This window comes from Manis pentadactyla, chromosome 9, assembly GCF_030020395.1.
Source record: "Manis pentadactyla isolate mManPen7 chromosome 9, mManPen7.hap1, whole genome shotgun sequence".
Lineage (NCBI taxonomy): Eukaryota > Metazoa > Chordata > Mammalia > Pholidota > Manidae > Manis > Manis pentadactyla.
Window position 1 is genome coordinate 80,982,538 of NC_080027.1, and position 22,265 is coordinate 81,004,802.

The window sequence follows — 22,265 nt, forward strand, 5'->3', positions numbered from 1 at the left end:
AGACTTATTTCAGATCCAAAATTTTGATCCTGTAGTTATACAAAATCAATCTTTGCTATATTAAAATTTTTCTTTATGATGTTCATGAAATTCTATAATGCTTATTTAGTTACTACTGATTTTATTTTATATCTAGTATAATTCATGCTAGAATGGCTCCTTCCATAGCTACAGTAATCATGTGGTTTATTATTATGGGAAAGAAAATTCTCAAAGCTGAAGAAGTAATTTTTACCTGTTTGATAGCCAATAAACTGGTATATTGTGAAGATGATCAAAACTACTGAAATCCTTAACATTTAAGAGCGAAAATTGATGAATGATTATTAAATGTATACATATACTCATATACAGAACTGCTCATTTGGTTTTTTGGAAAGAATGTATTTTAGACTTGTAAATGAAAAACAATACTATTTAAAATGACACATTTCATTCAACACATCTACTAGTGACAAAATAACCTCAAACATTGGCTGCTTTTAGGATTTCTTGTGAAAATGATCTAGAGCAGTACATATCCCTCCTGTTATTTCCAATGTCATATTTCTGGTGTCACCAAATTAACTAGAAATCTACCTCCTGTTGACATTCAGATCTTTCTCAATGAGTAGTAGTTTCAGCATTCTAAAGTAGAATTGAGAGAAAGGAGTTTTTCCACATATTTTTATTTTCTTGTTTCCCGAAAGGTTTTCAGATGGCTTTGGCTAATTGAAACAACTGTTGAAAATTTACTTGGCATTTTCAATTCTTTCTCAATATTTTCAAACCCAATGAAAATGTTCTGTCTCTCAGAATATCTCCTTTTGGGATCTGGCCACTCAACTCATGAAAAATGTGTATTCAAAATTTCATTTGATCTATTCATCCACCTAGGTAGTTACCACCTGGATTCCGCTAAGGCAAACATTCCCCGTGTTCCCCTTTCTTTCCTTTATGTAAGCTATCTGCAATGAACATGAATTACTTTTTCTGGATCTGCTACACACATAAAGTCTGCTCTAGTAGCCCAAGAAGATTGTTCATATAATATAGACACACAACTAGAGAGAGGATTTGCAGTCACTGACTCAAACACATACAGGATTTATGTTTTTGTTTTTGGAATTTCCTATGTCAAATGTTTGCCTTTGGAAATACAGTAAAAATGCAAATCAGTGAAAACTTCCATAAGTTATTCATGTTTATAAACCATTTATTGTGCTTATTAAAAAGAATAACTGTCTCTTCCTTAATCCAATCAACTATTCATTCCTACTTGATGACCAGAAGAAACTCTATTTTTCTTTATGATTTTAAGGAAGGAAATAGGAATGAGGATGCATTCTAATAGTTGACTTAAATGTTCCCCAAAATGTACATTTTCAGAAAAGGACAAATGGGTAGGAGGGAACACTAATGTTGCACACTTGCACATAATGTGATTTTTAGCATCTTTCTATTTTCCCTGTCAAATAACAAGTGGAAAATATACAAGCATTGCCTCTAAGTTTTGCCATTTTTTCCACATATTTTCTACCACAGTTTCTCTATTGTGTATTCAACTTCCAAATATATGCTATTATTTGTAATAACCATTAATCACCCTATTTCAAACCTTTCTCAAACTACAGTTAAGACATAGCATCATTTGTGATGAAATGGACTGGCCAAGAGGCAGGAAACAACTGAATTTCCCAAGAAGGGTATTCATTATTCTTGACTCTTGTGGCTGTTAATTGTCTGGAGGTGAAAAAGATCATTGTCATTAACTTCTCTCTAGACTGTTAGAGGCTAAAACCTTTATAAACTTTTATTCTCTTTAGTTTGCATTCCATGTCCATCAGCAAGCCTGAACATCTCTACATTCAAAGCATATTGAGAGACATACTGAAATATAACAATTCAATATCAATTTCAAAATATTCAAAAATGAATTAATATTTAAGCTAAAGACAGCTAAAAAGTGATATAAAGTTGTTAAAACTTACTATTTAGTATAAGTCACTGGTATCTGTAGAAACTATTTTGATATTTTTCTGTAATAGGCATAAAATAAGAATGAAAAGTAATTGACTACAGAAATAAAAATAGTTATGAAAACACCTTAGAGACTAAATTGTATTCCCAGAGTGCCAAAAACCTATGATATATGTACCAGTATCACCTCTATCAACATTAAAGTGAAGAAAGGGTCTCTAACACATCATGATAAAACTCTAGGGATAATATTACAGTGACAATAATCAACACATAGTATAAAGACAGCAAACTCTAAAACAAAACAAATTTAAATACTTTTCAAAAGATAGGTGCACAGTGATATTGTGTTTCCATTTATTATTCAGCACATCTCCCAAACCACTAACCTTCATCCTACCAATGTTATTTTTATTTCTTTATTTTTCTACCAGGCATTTATTGTATAATCTACTTCAACACTCCCTCCTTTAACTACAAAATTGGTTTTTCAGCAGTCTTGTAAATCTGCATTGAAAGGAATAGAATATAAAAAGCAGATTTTAGAGTTGTGCCTAATGAATTTTTGCAATAAATGAAACAGTTGGAGATACAAATAACATAAAAATTGCAAATAACATTGAGTTGAAAATAGTAAATACCATTAGAGGTAACACTAATCTATTTACCATCTAGTGATATATCACTGCTTCTGACTTCCTTGAAAGAGTAAATAAATTTTGATTGGCTGTTATTTTTCTTTTTAGTCAAATCAAAACCTTTGAGCAAAGTTTGACTTTTAAAAAAAATTAGTAAGTTTCATGAAATAATTCATTTTCAAGTTAAGAGTTTATAAATAAAGAACGAAGGAAAAGGAAAAAATATCAGATACATCTTGCTAAGATTTCTCAATATTAGTGACTTTATTTTACATTATACTCTGGGAATCAGATGGACTTTTTTGTCTCTTCTCTTTATTTGCTATTTGTCAATCAAATTATCTTCTATTAGGATTAATGGAAAAAGCCACAAACCACATTCCCAACTTCACAGGAAGAGAAAAACATTTTGTTTGTTTACACTGATTATATATGGGAGTCATCTGAATTTAGAAAAGATAATAAGATTTATTAATGATTTGTATGGCTTTAAAATAGTCACTGTACCTAATATCACCCTGTATATTTAAAATATTATAAGTACTAAATTTTTTAGGTATTCTTCAGTTGAAATTTAAAGCAACTTTGGCTCATTTAAGGGAAGGAAATAGAATAATCTGTCTAATTTCTAAATCAAAATAAGTATTCATCATTGCTAAAGATCCTGATTTATGGTATTATTTATGTCCTCTTTAGTCTCCATTGAAGGGCCCCCACCCATAAGATGGCGAACCTACTGCTTCTCTTCCGAGTCCTCAGTTCCCGCTGGCGCCACCTGAACCCCAATCACCCCTCGCCCCCCTAATCCCAGCACCTAGCCAATAGCCACCAGCCCTGTAGAAGTGACACCACAATCACCCCATGCCCCTTCCTATATAACCCAGCACCTTTCCCTAATAAAGCGGAATTCTCCAGTGAATTGCTGCTGTGTGTCGCTCCTTTCCTTTCATTGGTGCTGAAACCCGGGAGACGGGACACCCCAACTGGGCCCCGTCTTCCCCCCGACACCAGCAGCAGCTTGCCCTCGTCCTCTTTTTCCGGCGCTGGCTCCTCACACTCACCACTCCTCTCTGGCCTTTGGGTAAGTTTTCCCCCGGGGTGGGTCGCTCTTCCCCGAGCTATCGCAGCACCATTGACCGTGATCGTCCGGCAAGGCCCTGACGCCCGGGGACGAGGAGGGAACTCTCCCCGCCTTAGGCCTTCACGGCTGCGGCGGACCCTCAGCCCCTCCTCCAACAGCCATAAACGAGGCGACTCCTTTGCAGATGAGAACGCTCCCTCCCCCCCTCCTCCTTCTGTTCCTTTCGCCAAAAATTCCTTCCGCCGAAAACTCCTAGTACTAGGTACCTCGGACTCCGGCACTCTGCCTTCTTAGAGAAGCCTGGGTGACAACCCACACTTCCTAAGAAACCTACTCGTATACGAGTTTCTGCAGACCCCCAAGGATCACCGGGGACGCCCTTTGTTTCCTTGAGGTCTGCTCCCAGTCCGAGGGTCTCCGTTCATCTTCCCCATTTGTCTCATCTCTGTCCTTTAGCCATGGGAGCCTCCTCATCCCTCCCTGAAAGTTCACCCCTTGAATGCCTGCTCAAGCATCTAGCCACCCTCTCCCTGACGCCTGATATAAAACCAAAACTTCTCCGTAAATACTCTCCCAAGATTGGCCGACATACCCCCTAGACAATCACAACCAATGGCCCGCAGGGGGAACTCTTGATCCTAACATCACTCGCGATCTCTTTAACTACTGCCAGCGCCTGAAAAAATGGAAGGAGACTCCCTATATCAAAACTTTTCGCCTCCTAGCTCAAAATCCCAGCCTCTGCACCACCTGTTCCCCGACCCAAGTTCTCCTAGCCTGCAAGCCATCTCCCTCCCCTCCACACACTCCCAGTCCCTCCTCGATTACCTTTGACCCAGCGGACGAACCTCCGCCATACAGGCTTCCCCCTTCAGCCCCTCCCCCTCCTACAACCCTCCACCCTCTTCCAACGCGGCCACGCCTCCCCCTCCTCACCCACAACAGTCCCTCCCCCTTCCTCCACCACCGATGCCGTAACCGCTGCCTCCACCCCCGCAGAAGCCTCCCGTTCACTCCCTTCCCCCTCCTCTCCTACAACAACCCCTCCCCCTTCCTCCACCACCATCTCCTCCCCCACCTCACCCCCCCTTGCAGTTCAAGCCTGAGCCTTTCAGCCCCCCTCCAACTAATTTCCAGGAGCCTCCTCTGTCTTTGCCCCCATCACCTGTTTCTCCCCCACAGACTGAGCCTGAACCCTTCAGTCCTCCTCAGACTCGGTCCCGAGGGCCTCCCAAAATTATTGCCCCCCTCCGAGAAGTAGCAGGATCCAAAGGCATCATGCGCGTTCACGTCTCTTTCTCCTTAGGAGATTTAGCCCAACTGGAGAAACGCCTAGGTTCCTTTTCCACTGATCCCACGACATATATCAAGGAGTTTCAATGGACCCTCCAGTCACACAGCCTCACACATCATGACATTTTCATGCTCCTGGCCAATACCCTCCTTCCTGAAGAGCGCAGATGAGTTTGGGACTTCTCTCAAACACACGCCACCGAAACCCACAGGACTGACCCCACCTATCCCCCTGGCCCCACTGCTGTCCCCGAACAAGACCCACAATGGGATTATAAAACAGCCGTGGGTCTCCGCTCTCGAGATATTTTTGCCTCCTGCTTAATAACAGGTCTGAAAAAGGCAGCTCGTAAAGTAGTCAATTTTCAAAAGCTCCAAGACATAATTCAAAGGAGGGAGGAGACACCCTCTGAGTTCTTAGACAGACTCACTCAAGCCCTACTACAGTATACCAGCCTAGACCCAGAAACGCCTGACGGGAGACATGTCCTTATGACATACTTCCTAGCTCAAAGATACCCCGACATTAAAGCTAAACTCAAAAAGTTAGAACAGGGCCCTGCTACCCCACAGACTGAGATCCTAACAGTGGCCTTTAAAGTCTTCCATAACCGGGAGGAGGAGAAAGAACACCGTAAACAAAAGGCTGATCAGGCCAATTTCCAAATGTTGGCCCAGTTGATAAAACCACAACCTGGGGGCCCCTTTACAAACAAGCCCCCCCCAGGAGCTTGTTTCAAAAGTGGACAAGAAGGATATTGGTCAAGGGCATGCCCCTCCCCCAGAACTCCTACCACCCAATGTCCCAGATGTCACAAAAAGGGCCACTGGGGGTCTGATTGCCCAGAAACCTAAAGAGGAGGCTGGATGAACAACCCCCATCCTAAGACCTCCGTAGTGGGGCTGGCAGAAGAAGATTGACGGGGCCCGGGGGCTTCTCACCCGACCATTTCCATCACCAAACAGGAGCCCAGAATTATTTTAATAGTAGACGGTCGCCCCATCTCCTTCCTCCTAGATACAGGAGCCACCTTCTCAGTCTTGCGGAAATACCGGGGCCCTACCACGCCTGCCATTACTCCTATAGTAGGAGTAGGAGGTAAACAGATTTTCCCATTAAACCCCCCCCTTTTATGCACAATCCAAGACAATCCCATACCTTTCTCCCACTCCTTCCTGGTTATGCCCCAGTGTCCCGTCCCCTTACTAAGACGAGACATCCTTTCTCTCCTCCATGTTTCCATAACTATATCCACTCCCACAGCCCCCAGTACTCCCTTTCTAATGGCACTCATAGCCGACGAACCCCTCTACCCAATGAAAGTTCCAGTTCCACCCTCATACACCCTGTAAATCCCAAAGTTTGGGACATTACAAGCCCCTCCATGGCTCTATGTCCTCCTGCCTCTATCAAATTACGTGACCCCTCTCAGTATATCTGTCAGGCCCAATACCCCCTAACCACTTCGGCCCTCATAGGCCACCAACCCATCATTCAAGATCTTTTAAACAAAAAGTACCTCAGACCCACTCACTCCCTGTTTAATACCCCCATATTAGCTGTTAAAAAAACCAACGGATCTTTCCGCCTCGTCCAAGACCTTCGCCTCATTAACATGGCCATCGTCCCTATCCATCCCTTAGTCCCAAATCCATACACCCTTTTATCGCGGATCCCTGCCTCGGCCTCCCACTTCTCAGTCCTAGATCTCAAGGATGCATTTTTTTTCTATCCCTCTGGACCCCTCCTCCCAAGATTTTTTCACCTTTACCTGGATGGACCCATACACAAGACATTCTGAACAACTCACTTGGACAGTTTTGCCACGAGGCTTCAGAGATAGTCCCCATATTTTTGGACAGGACCTCAAACAGTTTCATCATGATCACTCTGAGTCCACCTTATTACAATACGTGGATGATCTTCTACTCTGCAGTCCCTCGTGGGAACAGTCTCAACTTGACACTGCCTCCCTACTTAACTTTTTAGCTTCCAGAGGATACCGGGTATCCCCTGTCAAAGCTCAAATATCTTCCCCTTCTGTCACTTACCTCGGATTTCTTCTATCTCAACAAAGAAAGTCCATTACCTTAGACAGAAAACGGCTCCTCTCTGACCTGCCCGTTCCCAAAACCAAGACAGAAATCCTTTCCTTTCTAGGCCTGGCTGGGTATTTTAGAGCATGGATCCCTAACTTCTCCCTATTGGCAAGACCCCTATACGACCTCAGCAAGGGCCCCCCTGAAGAACCATTATCCTCCTCACCCCGACACTCCTTCATTAAGCTCCGTTGAGCCCTTGTGGAAGCCCCAGCTCTCCATCTTCCTGATTTGTTGAAGCCTTTCTCATTATACATTCATGAGAGGTCCAGTCAAGCTCTAGGAGTCCTAGGCCAATATTATGGCCCATCCTTTGCCCCAGTAGCTTATCTTTCCAAGCAATTAGACCCCACTGTTCGGGGATGGGTCCCCTGCCTATGGGCATTAGCGGCTGGACAGCTCTTGCAGAAGGAAGCTCATAAACTGACATTCGGGGCACCCCTTACCATTCTGTCCCCACATCACCTAAAGGATCTCTTAACCTACAAAACTTTACAGACTCTCCCTCCCTCCAGACTCCTGACCTTACTGTCCTCATTCCTCCAAAATCCAGACATTTCTTTCCTCCCCTGCTCGCCCCTGAATCCGGCCACTCTTCTTCCTCTACCCTACTCTCCTCATACTCCTCGCATGATTGCCTGGAAGCCCTTCACAACTTCCTTCCGTGCCACTCCACGATCTCCGAAGGAGCGCTCTCACACTCCGACCTCATCTGGTTTACTGATGTGTCCTCCTTTAAACATGAGGGCACCCATTACACAGGATACGCAGTAGTCTCCCTCGAAGATGCCATTGAGGCACAAGCCCTACCCCCCAGTACAACCAATCAACAGGCCGAACTCATTGCAGCCACCAGAGCTTGTACTCTGGCCCGGGACACATCTCTCACACTGTATACTGATTGCAAATACGTATTCCACATTCTCTTGTCTCACGCAGCAGTATGGAACCTCTCCAAGTCGCTCTCACTCCCCTGGCATCTACACTGTCCTTATCGACCACAGGCTTCGGGAAAAGTAGAAAGAGCCAATAGGATTCTAAAAGACATCCTGACCAAACTATCTCTAGAACTACACCTTGACTGGGTTCGCCTACTTCCCTTAGCTCTACTCCGCATTCAGGCCCTCCCAAAGAAACCTTCCTTCTTGTCTCCCTTTGAGATCATGTACGGCCTCCCAATTCTACCCCCAGGGCTCCCTTCCCACAAAGGACCCATTCCTCCCAATATGGCCCTTCCACTACTCTCTCTCCTCTGCACCGAATTGTGGAAATATCAAGATTGGCTCCTTCCTGATCCATCCGCCTCCCAAAATCCTCCTGTCTTACAGCCCGGCCAACTAGTGTTTTATAAGCTGCCAGAGGATCGGCCCTCTCTCACCCCAAAATGGGAAGGTCCACACCCAGTTATTCTCTGCACCCCCTCGGCTGCCAAGCTCTTACTGCCTGATAACTCTGTCACCCCTTGGATTCATATCTCCAGGTTGAAACCAAACACCCAAGACCCACTTTCTCTGGACACTCAAGACCCATCAGTGACAATCCAGAGTCCTTCAGATATAGCCCAAGATGCTGTCTACTCTACCACGCCTCATCCCTCTGATCCCTTGAAACTCCGCATCTCCTGTTCACCCCCTTTGCCAACCATACCTGAATCATTACTTTTTCCTCCTTTACTGCTCTCTCGCTTTTTTTCCTCATTCCTATTGTCTTCCCTGCCACCCCAGCCTCCTTTGTATGGCAATTCAAAGTCAGACAGACTTACACACAGCATCAAATAAAAGTTACTACCCTCATTGCCACATCAGACTGCCCTCTGAAAGGCTGCTCCTAGCCTTTATACCTCCACTTTCCTCCCTCCACCGAAGTGTTCACTAGCAGCTACCTTTATTCTCCCTACCTCTGCTTCCTCTACGACCAAAAACAAACCTATTACAGGCGATGGCCAGACACCTACAGGGGATGTCCTTACAGGTCTTGCATCATTCACTACATGGGTAACTCCCGGTACCCACAGTATTACTCCTCCAACCGTTTCATAAAATATCCCAACAGCTCATTCTCTTTATTAATCCCAGAACCCTAGAACTCTCAATGGGCCACCGGAGTCACAGCCTCAGTTTACTATGGGGGGTCCTTGACCCCCCACGGTACCCTTCATATCTCTCGAGAGTACATTCCCTCTCATTCCCAGATCTCTCAAGTTGCATCCGACATCGGACATTCCGAAAAAGTTATTGTCCAAACTCTTGACGGCGCCTCTTCATCTTCTTACCCCCGCTCCTACTCTTGGTTACAGCTCATCCAAGACACCACCATCTTTCTCAACCACACCCTCAACACCGCCAATTGTTTCTTGTGTGCATCACTACAGCACCCACTGCTGGCCGCCGTGCCCCTTAATATTTCCAACTACTCCTTCCATGCAGAAGGACAACCCTTCCATCCCCTGGCAGACATACCCCTATGGGAACCAGAATACGCAGATAATCTCACCATCCACTACTATGTAGGCCCAACCCCTCCCCCCTCCAGCACACTTCACTGTCTCTCTATCTACACCCCTACCTCCGGCTCTAAGACTTTTACACAACCAGGTCACTTCTTTTGGTGCAATGGCAGTCTTTTTAACTCACTGCCTCCCAACTCCAATATACCCTGCATTCTCGTCACCCTAAACCCACAGCTTACACTTTACAGCATGGCAGAATTTCTTGAGCTCCAACCTCCCTTGCCCTTGCGCACAAAAAGGGCTGCTTTCCTTCCCATCATGGTCGGTATCTCTTTAACCACCTCAGCCATTGGGGCAGGGTTTTCGGGAGGAGCCTTGGGTCACTCTCTATGGGCAATTAAAGATCTCAACGGCAAACTTGAGGGAGCCCTGACATCCACTGCCGATTCCCTGGCCTCTCTCCAAAGACAGGTCACTTCGCTAGCTAAGGTCACCCTTCAAAACCAGCGGGCCTTAGATCTGCTTACAGCCGAGAAGGGTGGCACCTGCGTCTTCCTTTGGGAAGAGTGCTGCTATTACATCAACGAATCCGGCATTGTAGAAACTGACATTACCAAACTCACCGACCTTGCCTCCAGCCTCCACTCTGCTTCCAATTCCAACCCATTCTCTTCAATACTAACAAACCCCTTTCTCACCTGGCTGTGGCCCATTGCAGGCCCCATAATAATCATTCTCCTCGCCTGTCTCTTCTTGCCTTGTATAGTAAAGTTTATCAAATCCCAAATCGGTAAAATCTCTAATCAAACTTTCAACCAGCTTTTACTCAGGAACTACCAGCTTTTAGCCACGGAAGATCCCTCACCCTCACGTGACCTCCTCACCACACTCTGAGATGTACCCCTCTCTCCGCTGGAAACTGTTCCTGGAAACAATGGCCGCAGACGCCTGGCTTCTGGCACCCGTATCCTCTTGGCACCATTGGAATCAACAAGTCCTCAACCTATGGTTACAGGGAACCTTCATTGATTTCCAACCTGAAAAAGTCCACATCTACTCGTCCTTACTGTGGGGAGTCCTATCAACCCTTTCCTCCCAGTCCTCAAGCCCTCACTCCCTTCTCCACCCCCGTTCAGCAGGAAGCAGTCAGAGAGAAAGCAACGTCCACAACCCCATAGAGGAGAAAGGGGGGAATGAAGGGCCCCCACCCATAAGATGGCGAACCTCCTGCTTCTCTTCCGAGTCCTCGGTTCCCGCTGGCGCCACCTGAAGCCCAATCACCTCTCTCCCCCCTCCCAATCCCAGCACCTAGCCAGTAGCCAGCAGCCCCGTAGAAGTAACACCACAATCACCCCATGCCCCTTCCTATATAACCCAACACCTTTCCCTAATAAAGCGGAATTCTCCGGTGAATTGCTGCTGTTTGTTGCTCCCTTCCTTTCATCCATCCTAGTCTTTGTGTGATAAGACTTTTCTTATGTCTATCCATAGTCTGTATAATAGAGTGATGTTTGTGTTCCCTTAAAATCATATCTTGAATTCCTAACCTCCACTGTGGTTGTATTTGGAGATGGGTCATGTACGGAAGTAATTAAGGTTGAATGAGGTCATAAAGGTTTGATCCTGATTTGATAGGATTAATGTCCTTCAAAGAAGAGATACCAGAGAGCTTGTTCTCTCTCTCTCTCTCTCTCTCTCTCTCTCTCTCTCTCTCTTTACCCACTCACACCAAAGAAGAGGTCAGGTGAATACACAGTGAGACAGGAGCCACCTACAAACCAGGGGAAGAGGCCTCAGAGTGAAATCTACCTCAACAGCACTTTGATTTTGGATTGCCAGCCTCCAGAACTATGAGAATAAATTTCTGTTGTTTAAGCAACCCAGCCTGTGGTGTTCTGTTATGACAGCCGAAGCAGACAGCAGACTAATATAGCCTGGGAGGCAATAAAAACCCTGGGGATAATAGAGTTCTGAGAAATCATGTTATTCTCTCTTACTCTAAGCCAACCAAGATTACTAAAAAAAAAAAAAAAAAATGGGACATGCCTTAGTAAACACTGATTTAGCCATAGTAGCAGCTAGCTGTAGACAACTCAGTCTTCTGGCAGCTACGTGCTGGCCTTTGATTTCTTGCTTTCACAGTGTGAGATACTACCATTTCATGTTCTCTCACTGGCACATGTCTGTTCCTGCTCCAACTCCCTTGCCTGGCATTGCACATGGGTGCTATCAAGTGAGTAGTCATGATGTCTCCGGCACTTGCCCAGACTTGCCTTGTAAATCTCTGCCTTTTCCTTGTGCTTCTAAATGTAAGGTTATTATGTGGTTGGACCACAGTGCTTGATGTTACCACTGTTTCCTTTGGACAAACTACAAATCAGATTCAAGACTCAGGTGCCAGGTTTCAGTGATGAACTTTGTACACTATCACTCTGTCCCAATTGGGTCAGCTCCCTGAACTTTTGGTCTTCTGTATCCTAATATGGATGCCTTCATGTTTCACCGACTGCTCTTAATATTCTGCAGAATGTCCTTATAGCAATCAAGTCACATATATTTTCAGTTATTGCCCTGCTAGTTTGTTTAAATTAAAACTTTTGAGTGTGCTATCCTACAACCTAGCCAAATGGTAGAGCAGTGGGTCTCAGTCAGAAACATGGGAATCTCTGAACACTTTTATTAGAATCCCACTTTCTTGAGCTGCATTCAGACCTGTAAGTAGGGCCCAGTAATCAGTTTCAACATGGCCTCCAGGGGATTTTTGCCTGCAGAACTCCTTGCCTGGGGGCAAACTGATCCTTAGATTGTGCAAGAGCCACACTGGATGACTACTACCTATATTTACTCCCATAAAGAAGGCCATTGGCCTTTCTAGAGCTAACTTCATTATTCTGCTCTTTTTGCTTGCATGTCTGGACTTTCTCTTAGCCGTCTTATTTCAATAACTAGACCTCAGTTCACTGGGAACCCTTCCCATCCCAGAGATCCAGGATCCCCTTCCTTGAAATCATTCTTCTACTTCCTATACTATTTGCTTCCCAACTGGTTGACATACCCTAATAGCCCCCTATTTCATCTGACCTTCAGCATCTTTATTATCAACAATTTTCAAAACATTCAAGCTAATTAATAAATGTTTAGAGTTTTGGTTCTCTCTGTGCTGAACTATAATTTTTCCATTAGCTGAAGGGCAGAGGCCTTTCTCTACTCTCTACATTCAACTACTTTAAGTAGTAAACCTAAGGAATCTATTATCTTAGCATTGGTCATGCTACAAGCAACTGTTTAAAACAAGTTTAAGAAAATTCTTAAACAACATAAAAGTTGTTTGCCAAGTACTGCACTCAATGTTTTAGAAGTATTTATGTCATTTAACATTGGTGTTCATGAAACAGTTATTTGAAATGTTTATATTTGCAAGTCAATATGGTAAAATATTGACAATTTCATATGACTCAACGTAAATACAATTTTTACCTCCTTTTGTAGCTGAAACAATTGAATGCTTTCGAGAGTATGAGTAGCTTGCAAAAGTAGTAGTAGTGAATAAACACAGCAAAGCATAATAATTTTTGGAACCATAAATTTGTAAGACACAAGATAAATATTGAGACTTACTGTTGGTGCTAAGATTTTGTTTTTCTTTTGGCCAATGAACGTATGGCTGTGGAGCCTGTGGAGAGATGAAAATGGCCTTGGAAAAGCTCTACATGGGGCATGGGACAGGCTGTGTCTTTGCAAATGTAGTGTATGATTCTGCAACATTATTCATTTACATCTTGATTGCTTGCTCTATAACAAGCATAGTAATTCAATGACTGATTTATGACCTAATTTGAAAAATGAGGCAAAGTGGGATTATCTGCTAGGGATCATTCCACATTTCCAAAACAAAGTCACAAAAAGAAGTGTTCCCTCCCCTTTCCACTGGACATTGGTAGACTTGGAGGTGGAATAGCCATCTTGCTACTGATCTGAGTATAAAAGGCAACCAAAAGAAAAATAGATTAGATGAATGGAAAGAACTCTGAATCTTGATATAATTGGACCATTGGATCAACCAATGCTGAAACCAGATCTACACCTGGAATTTCAGGTTTTAATCATGGTTTTATAGTACCTGCTGCTGCAAACAGACTAATACAAAAAAAGAAATTCATTTTATCCATTTGAATTTCTTAGGAAACTTCCCATTTCTAAATTGTACTTAAATACCTTCACTGGGTATTAAATAATCACACAATTTGGGAACCCTGGTGAGTTGAATTTATGTATTCTGGGATCTGTTCTTACTGATTTGGTCTTTAAAGAAAGTCAGGGCTTAGTTCCAAACCAGTCCCTTCATGCATTAGTTTGGTGATCTCAGGCACATAATTTAAAATCTCTTCATGCCAATAATTCTTTATCTGCAAACTGGCCTAATAATGTGACTCCACAAATGTTTAAAATGAAAGTTAGATGAGATAAAATATGAAACAATAGTAATATGTTTGACATTGTGGCTGGCATAAAAGAGAAATGCAATAAATCTAATTTTCTTCAAGTTCTTGGGTTTGGTTTTTCATGGCATGCTGTAGCATTTTGAAGTTTAGATATGATCTAAGTGAGAAGAAGGCTCAGGAGGATAGGAAAAACTATTCGATTTAAATAACAAAAATAATTTATAAATCAAAGGATAAATATCTTCTTGAGCCATCCATCAAGAACACCATTATGTTAGCATAATTAGGAGTAAAACTACTCTGCATTCTCAGTCATCTTTCACCCAGCATCTTCAAGTAAGAACAGTGGTCAGAATGGAGACTTTCTGGTATCACCTAAGAACTTAGGTCATAATGAATTTGAAGTATTTAAGAAAAATAGGTTTAATATATTTGTATTTGGAAAGTTTATGGAGTAAATATAGGTGTCTGAAACATGACAAAAATCATGAATAAAAGCTGACATGAAAGTGTACTTATAAACTCCGCACCCTTGTATTGATCAAGGGGAATGGAGAAGTACGCAATTTATTCAAAGGCCTATTTCACAACATTTCTTCTGTCTCAGTCATAGATCAATATTCATTCTGTCCTATTCCCTTCTGGAAGTAGTAACTTGAAAATCCAAATGATATCCATATGGTTAGGTTAGTTTTAAAAATTGTCTCCATGACGTTGCTGATACAGCAGTTGGTTGTTAAGGTTTAGGCCTAGTTGAAGTAAAAAGGCAGTGGGCATACATAGGTACATTTCTTGGCCTTAACCACTCAACTACATACACATATGCATAAACATACACACATACACACACACCACTGTAAGCAGGGAGGCAGATTCTGATGATCCATTAGTGGCTGCCCGGAAAGGTTGATTTGCAAAGGATTCTAAGACCTCATCTCAATTCAGAGGGAAGGTGTTCTGAGATGGATTAATGATAGCTGACATGGTACTCTAAGGGGATAACAGCTGCATATGTATCAAGTTTTTGCAATCTTTGCTATAAACAGATTGAGCAATTACCATATTCTTTGACTTGAACCATAGGAGAAAAAAACAAAAAGGCAAAAACAAACCTTAGTCTATCTGAAAAAGTCCCCCTGAAGATTTTCTATCATTCATATATATCCAGAAAAGTTCAAAAACAAGAAAAGACAAATGAAAAGATCATTTGGATTATCTACTAACCCATTTTAAATTATGAAATTTCATGGGATTATTAAAGTATTAGGTAGTAGATATTTCAAAACCCCTATAGAAGTAAGTGGTTTATTAAACCAATTTTGTCCTCTTAGCAATGATCAGAGGACTGAACAAGGTGAGTTGTGATTTGGAGGAAAGGAAAGCTAACTTCAGAGCACAGAACTGAGTCAGTTTCCATGATAGGAAATTTAAGGGTGTCACATCAACCAGATGTAGGAAATAGGTCATAGCTGGGTGGGAAGAAGACAAGTAAGTGGTGGGAGGGTGTAGAAGACACATTTCACTGACTTGTCTACTCTGCCTCAAGCTGGTTGATTCAGTGCAAGCCCACACCATCAACTCAACATTAGCTGGAAGAGAAAAGATGAAAAAAAATCACAATTTAAGCAAAACTAGTTAAGGTGATTTTTTGAAACACGATGTACTTTTCTGTTTTCTGCTAATTGGCCCCTGTTTACCACTCTGTTTTCCTCCTTTTAGTAAGCAATCTCTTGACTTAATGTCCCAAATACCATCTCCAAGCCCCAAACTACTCTGCTTCTCAAACTGTATCATCTTGGAACCAGTTGCCTTAATGAAAGAATGTTCCCAAGCAGTAGTAGCTTTCATCTACTCATTAGAATTCAGTTAAAGGGCAGACAATTGTTACAACTCTCCTTTTTTTTGGAACCAAGGACCATTAGCATTTTGAAATTACTCCACTAATGCCTAACCTCAGTTTCTTGACAAGAGGCCAGCGAAATAGATTCTAACAAGAGCGGGAGTTTGCCCATGCCTTCAGGAGCTTACAAAACTTCACCCGAAACAGCCACCCTTCTGTGGTGGCACTGCTGTATCACTCACTGAAAAGAGAAGGGCCAAGCGTATGGAGCAGAGACACATTTCTGAATTCTAAAGTGGCGACCCACTATTGCTCTACCTGAGCCCATCTGGATAAAAGTGTGTTTGCCTGAGGTCCTCAGTGAGTCTTAACCCTTGTTATTCATAATGGAGATTTTGCCATTCTCTATTTTCTATTCCCATCTGCTACAGACAATGTGGTGAGAAACTAAATAACTTTTTCATACAATGCTTTTTTCTCCAGTGTAGCTTTGTTGCTACCCTTAGCAAACCTGCAAAATTTTAAATATTTTGAATATTATTGGGTGACCAACCATAAAACTATAATGAAAAGTCTAATCAACAAGAAATTCACTTTACATGTTGTCTGTTTTGAGGTTGACTGGTCAGTCACACTGTTAGGCAGAAAGACAGAAATGAGCCGGATGAAAAGGAGAGAAGGACTCAGGGAGTTGAACAGATAGAGCCAGAAAGCCAGAAATGACTGAGAAAGCTAATCAGATGAACCCACAGGGCCCAAGAGTGACTCGGGAAATGTCCAGGGTCCCCCAGATAAGAAGCATCAGAAGCACAGGCGCAGCACAGCCCCTGTCCCCATTTCACCAATCGGAACAAGCCTAGAGCTGACAGCTGTCAATCAAGTACCTCTCTGCCCTGCCAGAACCACATAAAAGAGCCTCAGAATGAGCATCCATGCCTGCCTGTCTTATCTTAGGCAGGCCTGTTCTGTTACTCTATGCAGAGGGCATTACAACTTACTTTGCTTTCTTGACTTTGATCTCTCATCTCACTGTGTCTGACTTCCCTGCGACACCAAGCTGAGTCCTTTCCTTCCTAACAACATGACTTTATATCAGCCTTGATTAAAATAACATCAGATCACTTTCACATTTGAAGGCAAAAACTGAGTTGGCTGAATGTAAATACGACACATCCTGAGATAAATACTTAGAAAATAAATTTTCCCTATTGATATACTAACGAAAGCTAATGTTGTAATTGCAATTTGGGAGTTAATTTCCCTTTAATAGCTGATCCTTCCATTTCTCTGCTCAAAATGATTGCCAGAATGAAACTCATAATCCAAAATGTCTGGAATAAAGGCCATTTTCTGTGTTCTCCAACTAAGTATTTTTCTTCGTTGTGCTCAGATCTCAAAAAGGAGATTTGTGCAAAATGAATTATAAAGTACCTAAACTGTTCCAACAATCACATCTCCATTCTGGCAAATTTAGTAAATGCATTTTATCTCTCCACTGAGATATTTTACTATAATGAAAAACCCAATGAAATGTTTCCTTATTAGGTCTGCTATTCATCCTTTACGTCTTCCCTACCTTTAAAGAATAACTGAAAGGGCACAGTAAAGTTCCAATTTTTGTTTTGCATTTTAACATCATGTTAATCAACTCCCCATCCATATGCAGTGGTAGAAGAGGCTTGGCACACTTATGAAGAGTCCTGCGGGGGCCTTTCGGAGATGTGTGTTTTAGGAATATTTCACAACATTAAACTAACCAATAAGAAGGAAGTGAAGTTTTTAACTCTCCATGGACATTAATTAACCCCAACTTTATTTTTCTATATTTTGGCATGGAGTGTCACCATAGAAAATGGTGTCAGCACGCATGTGTTTCAAAAGGTGTTTTACAATTAGCTGCCTTTTAGTGAAACTAACACTGCAAACTGGGTGGGACCACCATGTATGTGACTCCTGTTTTGGCTACACAACTTGGAATTAATCTATTTTTTAAGAAAAACTTATAGGTATAAAATTTAAACTGATGGCAGAATCTGTAGCTATGACTCCCATTTTATTAATGTTAACTTCAGGCTCAGAATAGTCTAATTTATTATTTTGGTTTTATGATATTACATTGTTATGGTATATTTTATAGTGCATTATTTTATTTTATATTATTTAATTACTTTATAAATATATTTTTCCTTAGGCAGACCAAATTGTAAGAACAAAGACAATTTTATTTTATCTTTTGCTTTTCTTTCTCTGGCAAATATTCCAGCCACATACAGTTACATATCTCCACTTAATACTGAAACCTCTATTCTAAAATATTTTGGAGCCATCAATTCCTGTATGTAAAAACTTTGGTTTAAAGGGAATGTCATAAAGTCTGTAGGGTGTGCATTCTTCAAATTCTGTGAAAATGCAAGCAGTCTAGAAATCAATCTGTTTCTGAAACATTTTGGAAACATAGTTACATGAAAGAAAGTTCTTTTATAGAAATTATTCTAACTAGACACATTTTTGTCATCTCAAAGCCTTACCTATGACTTTGAGACAGGGACCGTGGGTTTAGACAGAGTAGGATGAGGGCCTCTGGAAAGAGCAAGGCAGGATAATTACAGTCAGCAATGTAACTACATGCAAGGAAACCCCCTCTCAAAAATCCGGGGTGAAACATTAAGCTCTAGAGTCATTTTTCAGTGAGATCAGTTAATATTCACCAGATAAAGGAAAGTAGTTCATGTTTTTTCTTATGCTAAACATTTATAATTACATGTAAGATTCACTTTACCATGCTAAAAGGCCCAGGCCTATATGTTGTTTTTCCACCTTCAGGCCTGATTAGGTGATTTGCAACCTGGGTAATTAATAATAGCAAGCAAGCCCAGCCATAAACAACATAATAAAAGCAAGAAAGGGTCCAGCTTAGATTGCCTTTTAAACTCTTTAGCAAACAGACAATAACTCAGTCCACTTTAAGGGCAAGTTAGGCAGTCTTGACTGATATGCTCCCAGACCAGGAAGCTGCTATCCTGGCAAGGAATCAGAGCAGTAAATTTCTTGTAAATAACCTAGAAGACTAATAAGAAACTTAATATCTCTTCAAAGATAAACATTTTGGGACCACTTAGCAGGTGTGCATCCCTAGCCCTTTGTCTCTCAATCGCCTATAAATCCCATAGACAATACACCACCCTGGGCTCTCTTGAGCCAGGAGCTCTGTCCTCTGCCTTCCTCTCTGAATAAAAGCCTCTCCCCAGTTCTCCTACCTTGAATCTTTGCTAAATTCATTCTTCAACTCTGCAAACAGGAACCCCAGGTTTCTGCTAAAAAACTGAAATGTACAGATGTTGGGTGTCCTGCAATACACATTCTTAGGCAAGAGACAGTTTTCTTTGTCCGAAAAATTATTTTGTAAAATACAGTTTATCTATTGCTTCTGGAATTTGCATTGATTGTTTAAGACATTTATATATTTTAATACTTAATTGTCCTTATGGAAGATTTTCAGCTTATGGCCTGTTTAAACATGTCTCCCAACAGAATTAAAATGCATAAGATGGAATATTCCTGGCATTGACATTTCAAAAGCAACATATTTTTTGCTTTTGCTTATGGGAGTAAACAGAATAAAACACAAACAATGTTTCCTAATTGATTCACATGTTTCAATGGAATCGTTCCATCCTTTACTATTCAGTGATGTGGTGAAGACAGACTCCTCTCCCTTTACTCTTCACAGAAACTGGATACAGAAAACAGCTGTCCCATTAACCAAAGCTGGTGGCCACCTTCTAGTGTTTGCATTGTCCCAGGGAGACAACAGATTTAAGGAAAGGGAGTTTCCTAAAATGAAGACTGAAGGTGTATATCAAATGAGGACTGCAGAGGAGACACACAAACAAAAAAAAGGATGCTCGTATAGAAGAGATTTAATTAAGTATACAGACCAAACCATTCATTTTACAGTTGAGGCTTGAAAACAAGGGCTGCAAGAGTGATTTCCCAGCAAACTGGAGCTAAAACTCATGTTTTTCACTATTCAGATTATTCATCAAATGTATCTATTTGTTTAAATATTTCAAGACACAAAGACTTACAATGTAATGAAATTTTCATATTGATATTATTTGTGTAAAAGGACACATATTTATCTAAATGCAGACTATGGTACCACACTAGAGGAAAGGCGGACTACCTAAGCTATCACTACCCATAAAACAAAAATGTGTGTATATTGTTTTAGGGATATGTATACTTAACTCTTCTGGGACCTTGAAGAGGCCAGATTATGTCTGAAGCTACACTGTCCAGTATGTTAGCTATTAGCCATATGTAGATATTAAAATTTAAACAAACTGAAATTAAACATTTAGTTTACAGTTGTATTAGCCACATTTTAACTGCTTAATAGTCATATATGGCTAGTAGATACTATAAGTACAAAAATTTACATTTCCATCATTAAAGAAAATTCTATTGGACAGAACCGGTCTAAAGCATTTGGTATTAAAGAAGGGGGTCATACACTAGGTGTTCTATTAAAAATAACAGCAATAAAGAGGTGTTCTTTTTTAGAAAAAGTGTGATGTAACCCACTTATGTAATTCTGCTCTATTTCCTAAGATAAATAATATTAATAGGTTGAAACTGGACATGTATTCTGTGTACAGGGATGTGCTTTCATGGTTCCAACCCATAGTCTTATGAATGCCACAGCCTTAATAAGCTTTAAACAACACAGGCAATGATAAAATGAGTCTGATTCCTAAAAAGCTCCTAGTTTTATGAATATAATATATATAATATATAGTATATTTAATATAGAGTGGAAACTGAGTGTTGCTTACTTGTAATTTTATGGCTATTTAGTAAAATTTTATCCATGAAGATAATCTCAATGAAATGTAGAATAAATATAAAAACTACTCATGAACTAAGTTTAAGAGAAAAGTTACAAATAAAATGCCATGTATCCTCCAAAATATAAGCATAGAATTACTGGCAATTTCTCTCCTATGTATATGCCCCCCAAAATTTTAAAATGTATGTAAATATTCATAGCAGAACTATTCACAATAGCCAAAAAAATGGAAACAATCCAAGTATCCACCAAATGAACAGATAACCAAATTGCAGTAGTTCCACATAATAGAAAATTATTTGGCCATGAAAAGGAATAAAGTTGTAATATATTGATACATATGAACCCCAAAAACATTTTGCTAAGTGAAAGAGGTTGGACACAAAGGATCATATATTGTATAATTCCTTTTATATAAAATATCTACAACAGGTATATACACCCACAGAGACAGAAAGCAAATAGGTGGTTGCCAGGGAGGGGCTAGAATCAGGAAAATACAAGTATATCAGTCTCTAAATCTGCCTAATAATGAATCACAAACTGGGTGATTTAAAGCACAGAAATGTATTACCCCACAGTTCTGTGGGTGAGAAATACAAAGTTAAGGTGTCAATGGGGCTATGTTCCCTCTGAAACCTAGAGGGAATCTTTCCTTGCTTTTTCCCATCTTCTGCTGGTTTACCCATGATCTTTGGTGTTTCTTGGCTTGCAACTGTATAATTCCATTCTCTGCCTCTGTAGTTCATGGCATTCTCCCAGTATTTCTGTCTTTATATGGCTGTCTTCTTATAAGAATGCCAGTTACACTGGATTAGTAGCCCATCCTACTCCAAGTACGACCTCCTCTCAGCTTAACTAATCACGTCTGCAGTGACCCTCTGTCCAAGTAGGGGCATGTTCTGAAGTACAGGGGTTTAGAACCTTAGCATATATGTTTTTAGAGGAAGAGATGTGGGGACAATTCAACCCATAACAGGGAGTGGTGACTGCTTAATGGGTACAGGGTATTATTTTAGATTCATGAAAATGTTTGGAACTACATAAAAGTGATGCATGGGGATTTCTAGTATACTAAATGCCACTTAATTGTTCAATTTTAAATGGTTATTGTCATGTTACATGAATTTCACCTCAACTTATATAATGAATATATCTTATATGTACAACTATATAAGAACATTTTTATGTAGGTTATAAATGAAGATGTTCCTTTTAGGGCTAGAGGAACTCTTAGGGAAAAGTAAGATTTTTATATATTATTACACTTTCATGGAACATTTCTATTATTAAAAAAATACCCTCAGAGAGTAGTGAAATGAGTGAAGACAGGGAAAGGAAATTACCTTAAAATCACCTGGAAGTAGAAAAAATTTTGAGAACCTTGGATATGCAGAAGGGAAGAAGATAGGATAGAAATTTGAGCAAGATGGGAAAGTTGAGACATGAAGGAGAAACACCAGTCCAGAAGGAAACCCTTGCCAAGAAAGGCCTAGTATTTTTATGTTGTTTTTATAATATTTTGCTACTTTAAAATGTAAACTTTGTATGATTGTATGGAATCCCAAACAACTTGATCAAGATGGAAACACATTATTTTGAATGATCATT

At 40.9% G+C, this 22,265-nt stretch overlaps 1 protein-coding gene across 1 annotated transcript in view; it reads right to left on the minus strand.

The window, feature by feature from the left end:
- The window catches only part of LRRC4C (leucine rich repeat containing 4C), a 765,580-nt gene that overhangs the window by 665,728 nt on the left and 77,587 nt on the right, over positions 1 to 22,265 (minus strand). The window lies entirely within an intron of this gene.